We start from the raw sequence: 17,882 nt of genomic DNA, 5'->3' as shown, positions 1-17,882 counted from the left end.
TTCACCTAAGTAATTTACCTCTGCTATTGCAGGGTTTTTAGGATCATAGGCTTCTTCTTCAGAAGATGCCTCTTGAGTACTGTTGGATGCAGCTTGCATTCCATGCAGACTTTGAGAGATCATATTGACTTGCTGAGTCAATATTTTATTCTGAGCCAATATGGCATTCAAAGTATCAACCTCAAGAACTCCCTTCTTCATAGGCGTCCCATTATTCACAGGATTCCTTTCAGAAGTGTACATGAACTGGTTATTAGCAACCATGTCAATGAGTTCTTGAGCTTCTGCAGGCGTTTTCTTTAGGTAAATGGATCCACCTGCAGAAGTGTCCAGTGACATCTTTGATAGCTCAGATAAACCATCATAGAATATATCCAGGATGGTCCATTCTGAAAGCATGTCAGAAGGACACTTTTTGGTCAACTGTTTGTATCTTTCCCAAGCTTCATAGAGGGATTCACCTTCTTTCTGTCTGAAGGTTTGAACATCAGCTCTAAGCTTGCTCAGCTTTTGAGGAGGAAAGTACTTGGCTAAGAAAGCCGTGACCAGCTTATCCCAAGAGTTCAGGCTGTCTTTGGGTTGAGAATCCAACCATAATCTAGCTCTGTCTCTTACAGCAAAAGGGAAAAGCATGAGCCTGTAGACTTCAGGATCTACTCCATTAGTCTTAACAGTATCACATATCTGCAAGAATTCAGTTAAGAACTGAAAAGGATCTTGCAGTTCTGCTGCATCAGAGAAACTAATTGAGGTTTCAGCTCAAAGTTGTTTGCTCCAATGGCAGGAATGGAGATGTTTCTTCCATGTAAATTGGAATTAGGTGCAGTGAAGTCACCAAGCATCTTCCTTACATTATTATTATTTTCGGCTGCCATCTCCTCTGCTTGTTCGAAAATTTCTGAAAGGTTTTCTCTGGATTGTTGTATTTTAGCTTCTCTTAATTTTCTCTTCAGAGTCCTTTCAGGTTCTGGATCTGCTTCCACAAGAATGTTCTTATCCTTGCTCCTGCTCATATGAAAAGGAAGAATGGACAGAAAAATGATAATAATAATAGAGATCCTTTATACCACAGTATAGAGATCCCTTTGTGAGTGGAAGAAAAGGGGGAGACAAAGAATGTAATATAATGGAAGAAACACAACTGTGAGAATGGAAGAGATGTGAGATGAGATGTTAGGATATGAATAAATAGAATAGGATGGGGGAGGTATAATTTTCGAAAATTATTTTGAAAAGGAGTTAGTGATTTTTGAAAATTGGTTTTTGAAAATTTGTTAGTATTTTTCGAGAATTTTTTTGAAATAAAAATAAAAATAAAAATAATTAGTTAATTAAAAAGAAATTTTTGAAAAAGGGGGAGATATTTTCGAAAATTAGAAAGAGAGAATTAGTTAGGTGGTTTTGAAAAAGTTAAGAAACAAACAAAAAGTTAGTTAGTTAGTTGAAACAAATTTTGAAAAGATAAGAAGTTAGGAGGTTAGAAAAGATATTTTGAAAAGATATTTTTGAAAAAGATAAGATAAGAAGATATTTTTGAAAAGATATGATAGAAATTAGTTTTTGAAAAAGATTTGATTTTTAAAATCACAATAAATGACTTGATTCATAAGAAATCACAAGATATGATTCTAGAACTTAAAGTTTGAATCTTTCTTAACAAGCAAGTAACAAACTTCAAATTTTTGAATCAAAACATTAATTGATTATGTTATTTTCGAAAATTTTGTATAAAAATAAGAAAAAGATTTTTGAAAAATATTTTTGGAATTTTCGAAAATAACTAATAATTTTGAAAAAGATTTGATTTTTGAAAAAGATTTTGAAAAAGATAAGATTTTCAAATTGAAAATTTGATTTGACTCATAAGGAACAACTTGATTTTAAAAATTTTTTGAAAAAGTCAATCCAAATTTTTGAATTTGATGAGAGAAAAAGGGAAAGATATTTTTTTTATTTTTGAAATTTTTATGAAAAACATGAAAATTATGCAATGCGTGAAATTTTTAGATCGAAACAATGAATGCATGCAAGAATGCTATGAATGTCAAGATGAACACCAAGAACACTATGAATGTCAAGATGAACATCATAGACACAATTTTGAAAAAATTTTTAATGCAAAGAAATCATGCAAGACACCAAACTTAGAATTCTTTAATGCTTACGCACTAAGAATTCAAGAATGCATAAGAAAAACATGAAAAGACACAGAACAAAAAATCATCAAGATCAAACAAGAAGACTTACCAAGAACAACTTGAAGATCATGAAGAACACTATGAATGCATGAAATTTTCGAAAAAAATGCAAGATGCATATGCAAGTGACACCAAACTTATGATATGACTCAAGACTCAAACAAGAACAAAAAATATTTTTGATTTTTATGATTTTCTAATTTTTTTGGATTTTTATTTTATATTTTTCGAAAATTAAAAGGAAAAATAAAGATTCCAAAATTTTTAATATGAATTCCAGGAATCTTGCATTCTTAGTCTAAAGCTTCAGTCCAGGAATTAGACATGGCTCACTAGCCAGCCAAGCTTTCAAAGAAAGCTCCAGTCCAAAACACTAGACATGGCCAATGGCCAGCCAAGCTTCAGCATTTAACACCAGAGTATATTGATCTTGATAACAAATTGCTGCTCATCATTTATCAAGTATGTAACTTACCTCTGATGGTTTGGAAGCCTCAGTCCAAAAGAATTTAGACATGGCTTTACAGCCAGCCAGGCTTCTCATGCTTCATGAAACACTAGAATTCATTCTTAAAAATCTTGAATAAAATTTTTGAAAATATTTTTATTTTTTTTCGAAAACAGATGAGAAAATTTTAGAAATATTTTTGAAAAATTTTTGAAAAGAAAACGAAAAGAAAGTTACCCAATCTGAGCAACAAGATGAACCGTCAGTTGTCCAAACTCGAACAATCCCCGGCAACGGTGCCAAAAACTTGGTGCTGTTGCCAGATCAAAAGGGAATCTGGCACTGATGTTACCGAACCAAAAGCTTGCCGAAGACTCAAACAATCCCCGGCAACGGCGCCAAAAACTTGGTGCACGAAATTGTGATCTCCAGGCTCGAACAAATCCTGGTAATGGCTCCAAAGCTTGGTGCTCTGATCTTAATTCATACTTGTCAGAACTTCGATACAACTAACCAGCAAGTGCACTGGGTCGTCCAAGTAATACCTTACGTGAGTAAGGGTCGAATCCCACGGGGATTGTTGGTATGAAGCAAGCTATGGTCACCTTGCAAATCTCAGTCAGGCGGATTTAAACATGATACTTTATTAGATTAAAATAAACAATGAAAGGGATAGAGATACTTATGTAGATTCATTGGCAGGAATTTCAGATAAGCGAATGGAGATGCTTTTCGTTCCTCTGAACCTCTGCTTCCCTGCTATCTTCATCCAATCAGTCTTACTCCTTTCCATGGCTGGCTGTATGCAAGGGCATCACCGTTGTCAGTGGCTACATCCCCTCCTCTCAGTGAATCATATGCTCACGCACCCTGTCACGGTACGGCTATTCATCTGTCGGTTCCCGATCATGCTGGAATAGGATTCACCCTCCTTTTGCGTCTGTCACTAACGCCCAGCACTCGCGAGTTTGAAGCTCGTCACAGTCATTCAATCATTAAATCCTACTCAGAATACCACAGACAAGGTTTAGACCTTCCGGATTCTCTTGAATGCCGCCATCATTCTAGCTTAAGCCACGAAGATTCTGGTTAGGAGATCTAAGAGATACTCATTCTAGCTTAATTCATGTAGAACATAAGTGTTTGTCAGGCACGCGTTCATAAGGGGGAAGGATGATGAGCGTCACACATAATCATCACCTTCATCACGTTCTTGGGTGCGAATGGATATCTTAGAAGAGAAATATGAAGAATTGAATAGAAAACAGTAGTACTTTGCATTAATCTTTGAGGAACAGCAGAGCTCCACACCTTAATCTATGGAGTGTAGAAACTCTACCATATGAAAATACATAAGTGAAGGTCCAGGCATGGCCGAGATGGCCAGCCCCCTTGATCTAAGAACAATGCGTTCAAAGATGATCCTAAGATCCTAAGGTGATCAAAAGATGCCTAATACAATAGTAAGAGGTCCTATTTATAATAAACTAGTCACTAAGGTTTACATGAGTAAGTAATTGATGCATAAATCCACTTCCTGGGCCCACTTGGTGTGTGTTTGGGCTGAGCCTGAGTGTTGCACGTGCAGAGGCCATTTGTGGAGTTGAACGCCAGTTTCTGTGCCAGTTTGGGCGTTCAACTCTGGTTTTGGATCCTTTTCTGGCGCTGGACGCCAGATTTGGGCAGAAGGCTGGCGTTGAACGCCAGTTTACGTCGTCAATTCTTGGCCAAAGTATGGACTATTATATATTGCTGGAAAGCCCTGGATGTCTACTTTCTAACGCAGGGAGGTCAGAATCCAACAGCATCAGCAGTCTTTTTTCAACCTCTGAATCTGATTTCTGCTCAAGTCCCTCAATTTCAGCCAGAAAATACCTGAAATCACAGAAAAACACACAAACTCATAGTAAAGTCCAGAAATGTGAATTTAACATAAAAACTAATGAAAACATCCCTAAAAGTAACTAGATTCTACTAAAAACACACTAAAAACAATGTCAAAAAGCGTATAAATTATCCGCTCATCACCAGCCAAGTCCGATCAGCCTGATGGTTATTCAAAGGCTGAGGAGGACATGCGCCTGATGCAGTTTGATTGGGATGCTGTAAAGGCACGGATAGCTCTCGACCCGACTGTTCCTTGGGAGATGGGTCAGGACACCACCATGCCTAGAGGGATCAAGAGGGCGTACTTAAATGATGAGGCTCAGTTATGGCACCAGATCTTGAGCAATTATTGCATGCCGAGTACTCATGAGACGGAGATCCCAGCTGCTATGATCACCCTCCTATGGTGTGTGCTGGAGGGTAAGGACCTTTATCTACCACGCTTTATCCGGCATTATATGGCCAGGGTCCATATCCGAGGCACCCTCCCTTTCCCGTATCTGGTTACACACTAGGCCGTCGAGCTGACGTGCCATGGGAGGATGCCGATGAGAGACCACCAGCGGCGGACTGCAGGAAGATCATTCCTCACAGCAGGAACTTCCTAGCCTTGGGCTATAGACCACTACCCTTCACTGCTACTGATGAAACATCCCCACGATCTGCTGGACCCTCTTCATCCACAGCTGCCACTGCTGCCCCTGCTGCTACCACTACACCTCCACCTGCCTCTGAGCCTGTATACCGCCTATTCCGACAGCTTGATCAGATGGAGTGCCATAACCGGCGCCGGTATGAGAGATTGGAGCGTCGCAGCCAGCGACGCTATTCGCATATGAAGCTGATGATCCGACAGGGTGGTGACATCCCCTCTGAGCCCGATACACCATCTGAGCCATCAGAGGAGGAGGAGGATGAGACTCATTTCCAGGAGGAGACCCATCAGCAGGTAGCCACAGAGCAGGCCGCCCCGCATCAGGAGGTTACACATCAGATCGAGGCTGCAGATCCGGAGATCCCAATCCAGTCAGCACCGCCTCTACAGCAGCCAGACCCTCAGCCCACCACCACCACAGAGCCTCCAGCTACCATCCCTACCAGTGATGACAACCCTTCACACCCGGCTTGACTGAGCATCAGGGACGATGCTTCATTTTAAGTGTGGGGAGGTCGCCATCTCTGGCGTTTTATTTTGGTGAACCACTACATCTCTTTTTCTTTTATTTTGGATATTTTTCTGTATTTTTCTTTTTTTCTGAGTACTTATACATTGCTGCTTTTATGTATTTTTACTCTATTTTGCATTTTGCATTTTTAGTTCATTTTGCAATTCTGACTTATTAGTGGATTAATTAGTTTAGTTTACCCTTTTTAGCATAAGATAGCATTATTTAAATTAAAAAAAATATAAAAAGGAAGTAAGCTAGGAAATTGAACATACCAGATTTAAATCCATAAACCTTGTATATATAGCATTACATCATATAGTTAAGCTGACAACATTTCATCAAGGAGGAACATTAAAACTTTAAAGGATACCCTAAATAATTTTTTTTATGAGAATAATGGGAATTTTTAACTAAACCTGCATAACAGATATGAATGATATATGATGCTTGAGTTAGAGAACACACAGCCTGTGAGTATTGAGCTTAATTGTATGGTTGCATTCAAACCATAATTTCATTCCTGTGTGTTTCGCTTCTTTTTATTCTGATGTTCTTTACTTTGCTTTAATCTATATGTCCAATTATAGAATCTAGATACATACCAAAAGAATGATTAAGGCCATCATTTGATTTTTCACTTACCCCAAAATAACCTACCTTTCACATTACCCTTGTTAGCCCCCTTGAGCCTTTAAAAATCCCTTTTATTCTATTTAACTACACTACTAGCCTTAAGCAGAAAAACAAAATAAAATCCCAAGTTGAATACTTGGTTAGCTTAAGATAGAAAATTATAAATAGATTAAAATATAGGAAACCTATTGGGAACATGGATGATAGAAACACAAGGGTAGAAAAGTTAAAAGAAATAAAATAAAATTTGGGAAGCATGCTCATGAGAAATCAAAGTGATTCAATTACCATGTGCATAAAAAAAAAAGGGTTAAAGTTATTTTTCAGCATTCAATAAAAGGGAATACAAAAAAAAAAATCCCCCAATGCAAAATAAAAGTAATGCACATGGGATAAAAATAAAATTAAAACATGAGCATGTCACAACAAGTGGGATAGTGTGGGAAAATTGGTAAAGAAAGTTTTGTTCTACTAAATATGTATGTTAGGTGAGATCTTAGTCTAATTAAGGATTCACTTATTAGCTCCCTTAGCCTTATACATATATCCTTACCTTCACCTTGGCCCCATTACAACCTTAATTAAAGACCTCATGACTTTTGGTATGACTGTACTCTATAATTGTTGATTGGTTAGATGAAGAACAAAGTGATAGAAAGTAAGAATAAAGAAAAAAGAAGAGTGAATAAACCCAATAAACACTGAGTGACTAGAGGGTAAACACAAAATCCAGTGAGGGTTCAATAGCTCATCAGCATATATCTGTGCTTAAATTACTAATTGTTTTGCAAGTTTGTACAATATTTTCCATCTCATTTGCTAAAATGCTTTATTATTTAAGGGTTGGCTATATATATATATATATATATATATATATATATATATATATATGACTCTTTGAGAATGTGAATTAATTTGACTACATGTAAGCTTCATATATGAGTGGATAAATTGGAATTGCATGACTCATTCAGGTAGATGCATTTAGAATAGGTTGCATTGCATAACATTCTACCACTTTAACCTTACCTTATTCTTTACCTTGGATTTAGCATGAGGACATGCTATTGTTTAAGTGTGGGGAGGTTGATAAACCCATATTTCATGAGTTATTTTGTGCTTAGTTTGAGTGATTTATTCAATCCTTCACCCGCTTATTCATATTAATTGCATGGTTTTACTTTCCCTTCCTTATTATGTGATGTATGTGAAAAACATGTTTCCTAAGCTTTAAAATTAATTATTTTTAATTACCTTTATTTCCATTCGATGCCGTGATTAGTGTATTGAGTAGTTTCAGATTTTCTAAGGCAGAATGACTTAAAGGATGGAAAAGGAAACATACAAAAATGGAAGGAAAGCACAAAACGGAGCTTCTGAAGAAACTGGCATCCATGCGATTGCATGGACGAAGCGATCGCGTGCCAAGCGCGAATCAGCAGCGACGCGACCGCATGACTGACGCGACCGCACGCCTTAAGCAGAACGCACATGACGCGGTCGCATGACTGACGCGACCGCGTGGCAAGGAAATGCTCCGAATGACGCGACCGCGTGACCCACGCAGACGCGTGACAGAGGCCACGCACCAGAAATTGCAGAAAACACTCATAGCGAATTATGAAGCCCTTTTTGGCCTAAATCCAAGTCCATAAGGCATAGACCAGAGGTTACAAAGTGAGGGAACGCATCCATTCAGAGAGAGCTCGCCAATATTCACTTTCCATGATTTAGATTTAGTTTGAGAGAGGTTCTCTCCTCTCTCTCTTAGGATTAGGATTAGGATTTAGGACTTCTTTTAGTTTGTAAGAGTGACTCTCGATCCAAGTTTAATAATTTTAATGCTTTTATGCGTACTTATAAATGTTGCCAACTTGACTTATGAACCCTTTCCATATTATGATTTGAATTAATAATGATATTTGAGGTATTTCAGTTATTGATTGATTTCTCTTTAATTTTTGTTACCATTGTTTCCAATCTGAAGATATTCTATTCCAGCAATTTACTTTTTCTCTTTTTAGTCTTGGTTAAGAAATCAGTAACTCAACAGTTATCAAACTCAACATAATTGATAATCGTTATCTTGCTAATTGAACTGAACTTCAATAATCCCAACTTTTTCTTAGGAAATAAATAGGATTCGAAGGTCAACTAATTAGTCCCTTGACTTTTCTTTACTTTAGTAAAGGTTAACTAAGTGGAATTTAGATTCAACTTTCGTTATTGTTGAGGGAGGTAACCAAGTTGGACTTCCATTTCCTTTTACCTTGCCAGAAGTTTGCTTTACAGTATTTATTTATCTTAATTGCCATTTACTCTACTTGTCATTCAAATCACTTGCTTCTCACCTTCTAAACCCCGATTACAACCTTTATAGCCAATAATAAGAACATACTTCCTTGTAGTTCCTTGAGAAGACGACCCGAGGTTTGAATATTCGGTTAACAATTTTTAAGGGATTTGTTACTTGTGACACTCAAAACGTTTGTAAGAAAGGTTGATTGCTTGGTTTAGTAACTATACTCACAACGAGAGTTTACCATGACCTCTAAACCATCAATCTTACGCTCTTTCAATGACTGAAACTTAAATTGCAAGAAATGTAAGTAGCTGAAGCTTAGAGTGCAAGAAATGTAAATTGCTTGAATAATAAAAGGGTGTGTGATGCTGGGATTCAGAATTTAATAACAGAAAGTAAAGAAGATGAAGTAAATGCAGTAGATCTAAACAGAATTGGGAAATTGCAATGAAGAACAAACAGAAAGTAAGTTCAACTCAATTGCAAGAGCTAAGAAAGAAATTCAAGAGCTAAAAGGCTCAATGAGACTAGAAAACAAGTCTAGATCTCAATTCCTCCCTTGATCCAACAGAGAACAAATTGCAGAAGAAAAGAAAATTTAAAAGCAGTAAAGGAAACTCAAATCCACTTCTTGGAACAATTGAGAAGAGAGGTAAAAGATGATTCTCAAACTTAGAATCAATGAAGCTCTTCAATCTCAATTCAAATTCCAAGAGAAAAGAGCCAATGTAGCAGAAGAAATGAAAATGAAATCAGAAAGCTAAGTACAATTTACAATTCCTTAGAATTATGCAGAAGAGAACAAAGACGAATTGTAGATCAAAGATTGAAATAGAATTCCTTGAATCTCTATCCACAATTCAAAAACAGAAAGAAAGAAATACAAAAGTGAGAACAAGGAGGAGAGAACTCAGCTCTCAATCCCAATTCCCAATTCAATGCTCAAAACTCAAAATAAAAGTTCAAAAGTAAGCAAAAGGTAAAAAAAAGAGGGTTCTTCTAAATCAAACTAAGTCCTATTTATACACTTTCTATTTTTGATCTTCAGAATTTGGAGTGGACTTTTCAATGGGTGAAGAATTGAATCCAAAATGGTAATTGAAGTGAAATTGGCCCATTGTGTAACTCCCAAGGAAGCGTTCAGTTAACTAAGTTAACTGAGCGCCCAATGTTTGGAAAATTGATCATGGTGCTTGGCTCCAGGGGACCGCTCGGTTAGATTAGGCAACTGAGCGCTCAAAGCTTGTTTCCTTGACCCATTTGATCCGTCACAAGCTCCCTTGTGCATAGCCTTCATAGCACTCAGTTAGAAACTCCTAACGTAGCGCCCCTTTTTGATTTGGAGGGAGTCCAGCTTCGAGCCTTGGTGGACGTAATTCAACCAATTTTATTTTCATAAGGTAGCGCTCAGTGGAAAAGTTTTAACTGAGAGCCCCTTTTGCTTGTAGTGGATGCTCCTTCTTCGAATCCTTGCTGAGCCATGCACACTAGTAGCGCTCCTTCCTTGCAAGTGAGGGCTCCCTTGTTCGAATCCTGGTGGGTGCAAATTTGGTGCCAATTTCCTTGGCAAAGTGGAGTAGCGCTTCCCTTGGTTCCATCAGGTGCTTGGTACGAGCCTTGGAGGTTGCATTTTGGCAATTTTTTTTCGTGAAGAGTAGCGCCCCTCATGCCTCATGTGCAAGGTTCGATCCTTGGCTCCCCCATTTTTCTTGCTTGCGCTTTGATTTCTTTCATGGGGGAGCACGAAAAAGGTGGAAAAAACTAACTGAGCACCCATGCTTCTTTGTTTCTTGTAGCACTCAGTTAGTAAAATTAACTTAACGCCATTGGCCTGAGTGCTTCCTTGGTCATCCATGGCCTTGCCTTTGGTCATGCTTCCACTGGCACTCAGTTAAGTGATCGAACTAAGCGCCCATGCCTCCTTTGGTGCGCCACGCTCTTTTACCTTCGGTCACGGTTTCCAAAGCGTGGCCTAAGGTCGAAAGCGTGCTTTTTCTTCAAAAGCGTGCCAAAAATTCTTTTTTCAACCATTTCTTCACCTACAAGTAATCAAAACAACCAATCAAAGCATCACCAAATTCACAGGGTCCATAAAATATTCAAAAACCAACTAATTTTAGCTTAAACCTCATGATTTAGTGTCAAATAAAGGGTGGTTGATTGATTCAACAAAACCATGCAGAACCACTTCAAATTACTTACTTCTAATGCAAGAAAGTGTATAAATCATAATGAGACAAGTGAAAAATGCTTGAAAAGCTAGCATAAAATGACTTGTCATCACAACACCAAACTTAAACCTTGCTTGTCCCCAAGCAAGCACTAAACATAAGAGAGAATGAAATGAAACAGAGAAGTATGCATGTCCTTATTTAGCAGATAATTGAACTTGGTTCATGGGGTTTTATGCAGACAATGGTAGCTCATTTATTACTTGCTGTCAGATAAGAAATGTTTCTTTAAATGTTCATTAGAGTTGCTGCTATAATGCCTTACTTTTGCTTGATCCCTTGCTAGCTTTTTCTTTCTTTCTTTTGCTTCAGATAGCTTATTTATTAATGAAAGCTTGGTGGCAAATGTTGCAGCAGCCTTTTGGCTCAATTTTGCTCAACATTTCTTCACCACAGACATATGGCTCACAATTTCTTCCTAGGAACATTGATGCCCAGCATCTCTTTGGATTATTAAATATTTTGTAACTAGGTAGCTCTTGATGGTGGACTTTCAGTTGGCAATCCCAGTTCAGTTGATCTAAGTGGCCAAGTTTCAAAATACTCCTCAGAACTTACTTGTCCAAGCATATCCCAGTACAAAAACACCACAGGCATACGTCCTAGGGTCCAAGCTATTGGTGTGTAGCCTTATTGTTTGTTTCTTTGCCAATTCTTGGCTTTTCTTTTTCTTTTTCTTTCTTCTTTGTTTGTTTCATTCTTAAGGGACTTTCATTAATTAACAGACTTTATAGCAGCAAACTAATTTACACTTTAATGAACATGTTATTATGCAGCCTTTGTTAGTTGAGCTAACCATTAAATCAAACAACTACCACCACTGAATTCTCATTCTAACTTCTACAACATTATTCACTTTTCTAAATCGAACATTTCTCTTTTATTTATGTAGAAAGGAACAAAACAACATTCAAGCTAATGATGGATGACAAACATAATGCAATTCACTTGTAAGAAAACTACTCATAATATAAAATTGCAAAACATAAGGCATTTGGAGGCATCTCATGTCTCAGATATGCATCTTCCTTATTAAATTTTAGAAAGAAAACATGAAAGAAACTCCACCACCTTCTAATTGTCATGTCCCTTGCCCTTACTTGATTTTCCCTTCTTTTTCCTCTTCTTGGTGTAGTCTTGAGGTTCTTCTCCAGGGCACCTCCTATCCCAAATAGAGTCTGTCAGACCTAAGAGTCCAGCCTCCTCTAATCTGTGCTGCATACGTGCTGAATTCTTTTGGGTTCTTGCTCTCTGACGGTTCACTAACTCTTGGCATTGCTCAAATTGCATGATCTGTGGATCCAATGCTAGCATGCTATGTGTCAGATAATCCAACTTTGCTTGAGTGTCTTCATCATACTCTATTCTATCTACATGCCTATTCTCTCCAATGGTACGATATATGTTCTTCCACTAATATAAGTTGTGAGTGTACTCCCTATACTTGGTTTGACTCAGGGACAATCTATTGTATGACTCTCTAAAATCTGCTGATTGTTCCCTTTGTCCCTCAAGAATCTTTGTTTGGAATTTTTGTTGTTGAGCCATCATTTGTTGCTGCCAGTTCTCTTGTCGCTCTTCCATTTGGCGCTGCCAGTTTTTTCTTCCCTCTCTATCCTTCATATACTGCTCCTGTTGCTGCAAATATAGCTCTTGCTGCCTTAAATATTGCTCCTGTGCTCTCATGTTTTGTTGAGATATTTCTTCAAGAGCTCTTTGCAATTGGCTCATGTCTATAGCACCAGGAGCTTGCGCTTCCTCCACTTGTGGTCTGCTTCTTCTTTGGGGTCTTTCCTCCTCTTGATCATCATCTTCAGTAGCACCTTCCATTAGTTGCCTAGTGATCCCCCTGCTTTCTTTTACTTTATCCGTTTCTTCATCTTCAAATATCACCCCAGCCCTTTTACACAGCCTCAGAATAGTGCTTGGGTGACCAAGCCTACCTGATTTATTTGTGTCTTCAGTAATCTCCTGAATACTGTCTACTATGAGTTGTGAGAGGTTGATATCTCTTCCATGTAGGATGCAGTACGTCAAGAGGGCTCACTTGATTATAACTTCAAAGGTGTTTGCAGTAGGGAGTATTGATCTCCCCACTATCTCATACCACCCTTTGGCCTCGGGTCTGAGATCTAATCTTTTCAAGTGGCTTGGAGCTCCCTCTGAGTCCCTCTCCCAATCTCTGCCTTCAATACATAACCCCTGCAATATTTCATCAGGGTCATTCTCACCCTGCAATCTTTCCTCAGAGCTAAGCTCCTCATAGGTTATGGTTCTCAACTATAGGACCCTCGTAACTGATGATGGACTAAAATCCACCTCAACACCTCTGACATAACTTTTATAAGGGGGCTGTCCTTGCTCTCTTTCACAGCATTGGCGTAAAATTCCCTTATCATGACCGCACTAATGTCAGTGAGAGGAGAACATAGAAGTTCCCACCTCCTTTCCCTAGTAATTTGCATCATGATGGGTTACTCCCCCTCCCTCAGTCTAAAGCCCATCTCAGGAATAACATGTTTTGTTTTCATGAGCCTATGATACCTTGCTTCATGAAACTGAGATTTAAATTTCTTTGTATCATAGCTTGGGGGTTCGGCCACTACTGGCTCCTTTCCCTTTCTCCTTTTAGAGCTTGAAGAGGCCATGAAATTAAAGAGAAAGGAAAAGAAACAAGGGTGAATGTTGGTTCATGTGAGGTACGGCTTGCTATAAAAGGGAATGGAGGGTGGCAAACTCACGCTGCTGTTGGGTGAGAGATGGGTGCTAGAACATGTTTTTGGATAGGTGAAGGGTGAAACAAAGGCTTATAAGTGAGGAAAGCTTGTATGAATATGACAAACTATTTATAGACAAGTCATCAAGTCTTCGCACAACACCACAAGTGAGGAAAGAGTTCGGTTAGGTAAAGGAAGGGTGGAGATTGAGCAAAATTTTGTGAAATCTCATGGCATGGATGGCTTGCGTGCAAAGTTGAGTGAGGACATGGATTGCTCCCCCATTGGATGCATGAGGTTCGGCCCCCAAGAGCTCCAAGCATGCAGATTTTTGTCTCCAAGAATGCACCATTCCCTAGGCACATGTGACTCTCTTTTTCTTTGTCATAGCCGTGCATGCATTCCATCTTGTCGTCTTCTCAATCGTCTTTGTCCTACAAAATTAAATTAAATAATTAGTGAGCATTGGAAGTAAAGTGTGGCACGGTGGTGTAGTGGTAAGTAGTAAAAAGAAAATAAAACAAACTTTGCATGTTCACTATGTATAAGTGACCAATCATATTCCTTAGATTTTGAACAAAGATTTGGTGGACACCAAACTTGTTCTATGCTAAGGGATCCATGTAAAATGCAAATAATATCCATCATAATTAGTACATTTATCATAAGGAACATTTTATTTTCTACCATAAACTCCTAAAATGAAACAATGTATGGCTCATCTATTCATAATTTTGATCCTCTGAGCAAAAATGGTTTCTATGACTTAAATTTATATGCAGACACCAAACTTAATGTTTGACTATATACTCCATCAAATTGAATAAGCATATAGTCTAAAAAGGCTTGAAAAACTATTTTGGAGTGCCTTCAGGCACACCAAACTTAGAAATCTAGCATATACTTCAATATAATGCATGCAATTATCATGTATGCTCATGAGAATTCAAATTCATGCTATAAGGACCATTGATTATTGAAATTAAAATCAAAACAAGAATATTAAATCATGGGTTGCCTCCCATGTAGCGCTCTTTTATTGTCATTAGCTTGACATTGGACCCTTATTAGGGTGGTTGATGACTGTGATGTCTCAGCTTGTCTCCGCTTACAGTAAGCTTCCTTCTAGTGCTATGATGTTCAATCTCTGCATGCTCCAGCGAGAGTACTCTGTTGATAATGTAGTAGTCATCAGCTTGTTGATTTGTGAGTAATGCTTTCATCATGTACCCTTAGAGTCAGCTCTCCTTGTTCAACATCTATGATGGCTCTTGCTGTGGCCAAGAAGGGTCTTCCCAAGATAATAGATTTATTTCCTTCTTCTCCTAGATCCAGGATCACAAAGTCTGCAGGGAATATGAACTTATCCACCTTGACCAAAAGGTTTTCAATTACTCCTTTGGGAAACACCAATGATTTGTCCACGAGCTCTAGTGACATCTGTGTGGGCTTTATCTCCTCTATACCTAGCTTTCTCATCATAGAATAAGGGATTAAGTTGATGCTAGCCCCTAAGTCACAGAGTGCCCTTTTTATGGTTATATTACCAATGGTGCAAGGTAAGAAAAAGCTCCTAGGATCTTTGAGATTTGGTGGGAGACCTCTTTGAATTATGGCATTGCACTCTTGTGTGAGCATAATGGTTTCCTTCTCATGCCAGCTTCTCTTCTTGTTAATGAGCCCTTTCAAGAATTTTTCATATAGAGGCATCTTCTCTAATGATTCAGCTTGGGGGATATTAATTTCCAATTTCTTGAAGACTTCAAGGAACTTGGGAAAGTGTTGATCCTTGGTTTCCTTGATGAACCTCTGAGGATATGGTAAGGGAGGTGTGAAAGCCTTCACTACCTGCTTCTGCCCTTGAGATGCTTCCTCCATTACTTGCTTCCCTTTCCTTGGATCTTGTGGCTGGTCATCTTTTTCTTTAGGCTTCTCTTGAGCTTGTTTGCTTGCTGTCATCTCTTCCTTGCTGTTAGCTTCATCCTTCTTGCTAACAATCTTTTCACTCTCCATAGGCTTCTTGTTGGCCTCTTTGTTACTTACCAAGGTTTTTTCACTCCTCAGTTGGATGGCTTTGCACTCCTCCTTAGGCTTTAGGATGGTGTCACTTTGGAGCGATCTTGTTGGCCTTTCAGTCACAACTTGCTTGGATAGTTGCCCCATCTGCCTCTCTAGGTTTCTTATTGAGGCTTCCTGATTCTTGCTTGTTATCTCTTAGTTCTTCAGCATCTTTTCTATCAATATCTCCAAGTTGAAGATTCTTTGAGTGTCTTGTGATGCTTGTGGCTGATTGTGATATGTTGAAGGTTGATGGTAGGTGTTTTGGTTAGTGGTTTGGTTATTGGGTGGATAGTAGCTGGAATTTGGCTGGTTGTTTTGGGGTTTTCTATAGGGATTGTGGTTCGTGCTTTGCTGGTTGTTGTTCTAGTTGTTTCTTGAGTTGTTTTGGTTTGAATTTCTTTGCCATGGTTGCTAATTTTGAGTGTGGTTATCTTCCCATCTTAGGTTTGGATGGTTCTTCCAGGATGGATTGTAGGTGTCACCATAAACCTCATTTTGGCCTGAGCCTTGGTTGTTCACATATAGAATCTGTTCTTGCTGCTGATCTTCTTGATTTTCTTCATTTTGCCCCCATGTGGTTGATGGTTGGCTTGTGTTCACTCCTGCAACTTGGAGGCTATCAATCCTTTTAGCCATTTGCTCAAATTGTTGCTGGATTTGCTACTGCATTATCTTGTGTTGAGCTAGGATTGTGTCTACTCCTTCCAACTCTAGCACTCCTTTCCTTTGTGATGGTTGGCATTATCTCTGATGGCCAAAGAAGTATTGATTGTTTGCCACCATATCAATGAGGTTTTGAGCCTCCTCTGCTGTCTTCATCAATTGTAAGGAGCCTCCTGCTAAATGATCTAGTGCCTCCTAAGCCTTAAGAGTCAATCCTTCATAGAAATTTTGAAGAACATCCCATTCATTGAACATTTTGGGGGGACATTTTCTAATCAGGGCCTTGTACCTCTCCCATGCCTCATAGAAAGATTTTGCATCCATTTGTGTGAAGGTTTGCACCTCAATCTTGAGCCTGATGATCCTTTGAGGGGGATAGAACTTGGCCAAGAATTTATTTACTAAATCCTCCCAGCTAGTGATGCTTCCTTGTGGGAAAGTTTCAAGCCATTGAGCAGCCTTGTCCCTCAATGAAAATGGGAACAGCAGCAATTTGTATGTTTTTGGATGCACACCATTAGACTTCACTGTATCACATATTCTCAAGAAGGTAGAGAGATGCTGGTATGGATCTTCTATTAGGCTTCCTCCATATGAGGAATTGTTTTGTACCAATGTGATGAGTTAGGGCTTCAATTCAAAGTTATTTTCATTGACATTTGGAGTAAGGATGCTACTCCCACAATGCCTTGGATTAGCAAATGTATATGAAGCCAATACTCTCCTTTGTGGTTGACCATTATTGTTGGCCATTCCTACTAGTGGATTTGTTGGATTTGTTGAGTGTTCCTCCATTTCATGAAATTTATCTTCAAAAAGTTCTTTTTCTCCAACAATTCCTTTCCATCTTGCTTCTCTTCTTAACATTCGAAGAGTTCTTTCGTCAGTTTCATAGAAAGTAGGGATCCCTCTCCTTGCTTCTGTCATAAAACCACAACAACAAGAAACACAAGAGCACTCTGTAGCTTGAATGCAATGAGAGTTAGTAGAGACAAAGTCTCAAATAGTTAGTGTGCTAGTTAAAAATAAAGGAAATAAACAAAAATAAAGAAAAAGTGTTTAATCTAGACCACCACCTTACTTAATCATTGTTAATCTAATCAATCCCCGGCAACGGCGCCAAAAACTTGATGGGTTGGAAACGAATTCCAACACCTAAAACTCACCGGCAAGTGTACCGGGTCGCATCAAGTAGTAATTACTCACATGAGTGAGGTCGATCCCACAGGGATTGAAGGATTGAGCAATTTTAGTTAGGTGGTTGATTTAGTTAAGCAAACAGTTGATGATTTGATTGAATTGTAACCAACAGAAGCTAAATTGCATAAAACTAAAAGGGAGAGGGAGAATTGACAATAAATTAAAGAGCAGAAAAAGTAAAAGAGATGAATCTTAAAGTGCAAGAAATGTAAATGACTGAAACTTAAATTGCAAGAAATGTAAATAGCTGAAGCTTAGAGTGCAAGAAATGTAAATTGCTTGAATAATAGAGGGGTGTGGGATGCTGGGATTCATAATTTAATAATAGAAAGTAAAGAAGATGAAGTAAATACAGTAGATCTAAATAGAATTG

General features: G+C 38.4%; 1 non-coding gene across 1 annotated transcript; it reads left to right on the top strand.

The window, feature by feature from the left end:
• The first annotated feature begins 393 nt into the window (after positions 1–393).
• Positions 394–501, top strand: LOC148561460 (small nucleolar RNA R71). Its single transcript, XR_015887336.1, has one exon. It is a non-coding gene; the product is annotated as a small nucleolar RNA R71 (small nucleolar RNA).
• The last annotated feature ends 17,381 nt before the right edge of the window (positions 502–17,882 follow it).

The sequence above is a fragment of the Arachis ipaensis genome, chromosome B6 (assembly GCF_059453495.1).
Source record: "Arachis ipaensis isolate K30076 ecotype BB chromosome B6, ASM5945349v1, whole genome shotgun sequence".
Classification (NCBI taxonomy): Eukaryota; Viridiplantae; Streptophyta; class Magnoliopsida; order Fabales; family Fabaceae; genus Arachis; species Arachis ipaensis.
This window is presented reverse-complemented; position numbering and strand designations above follow the sequence as displayed.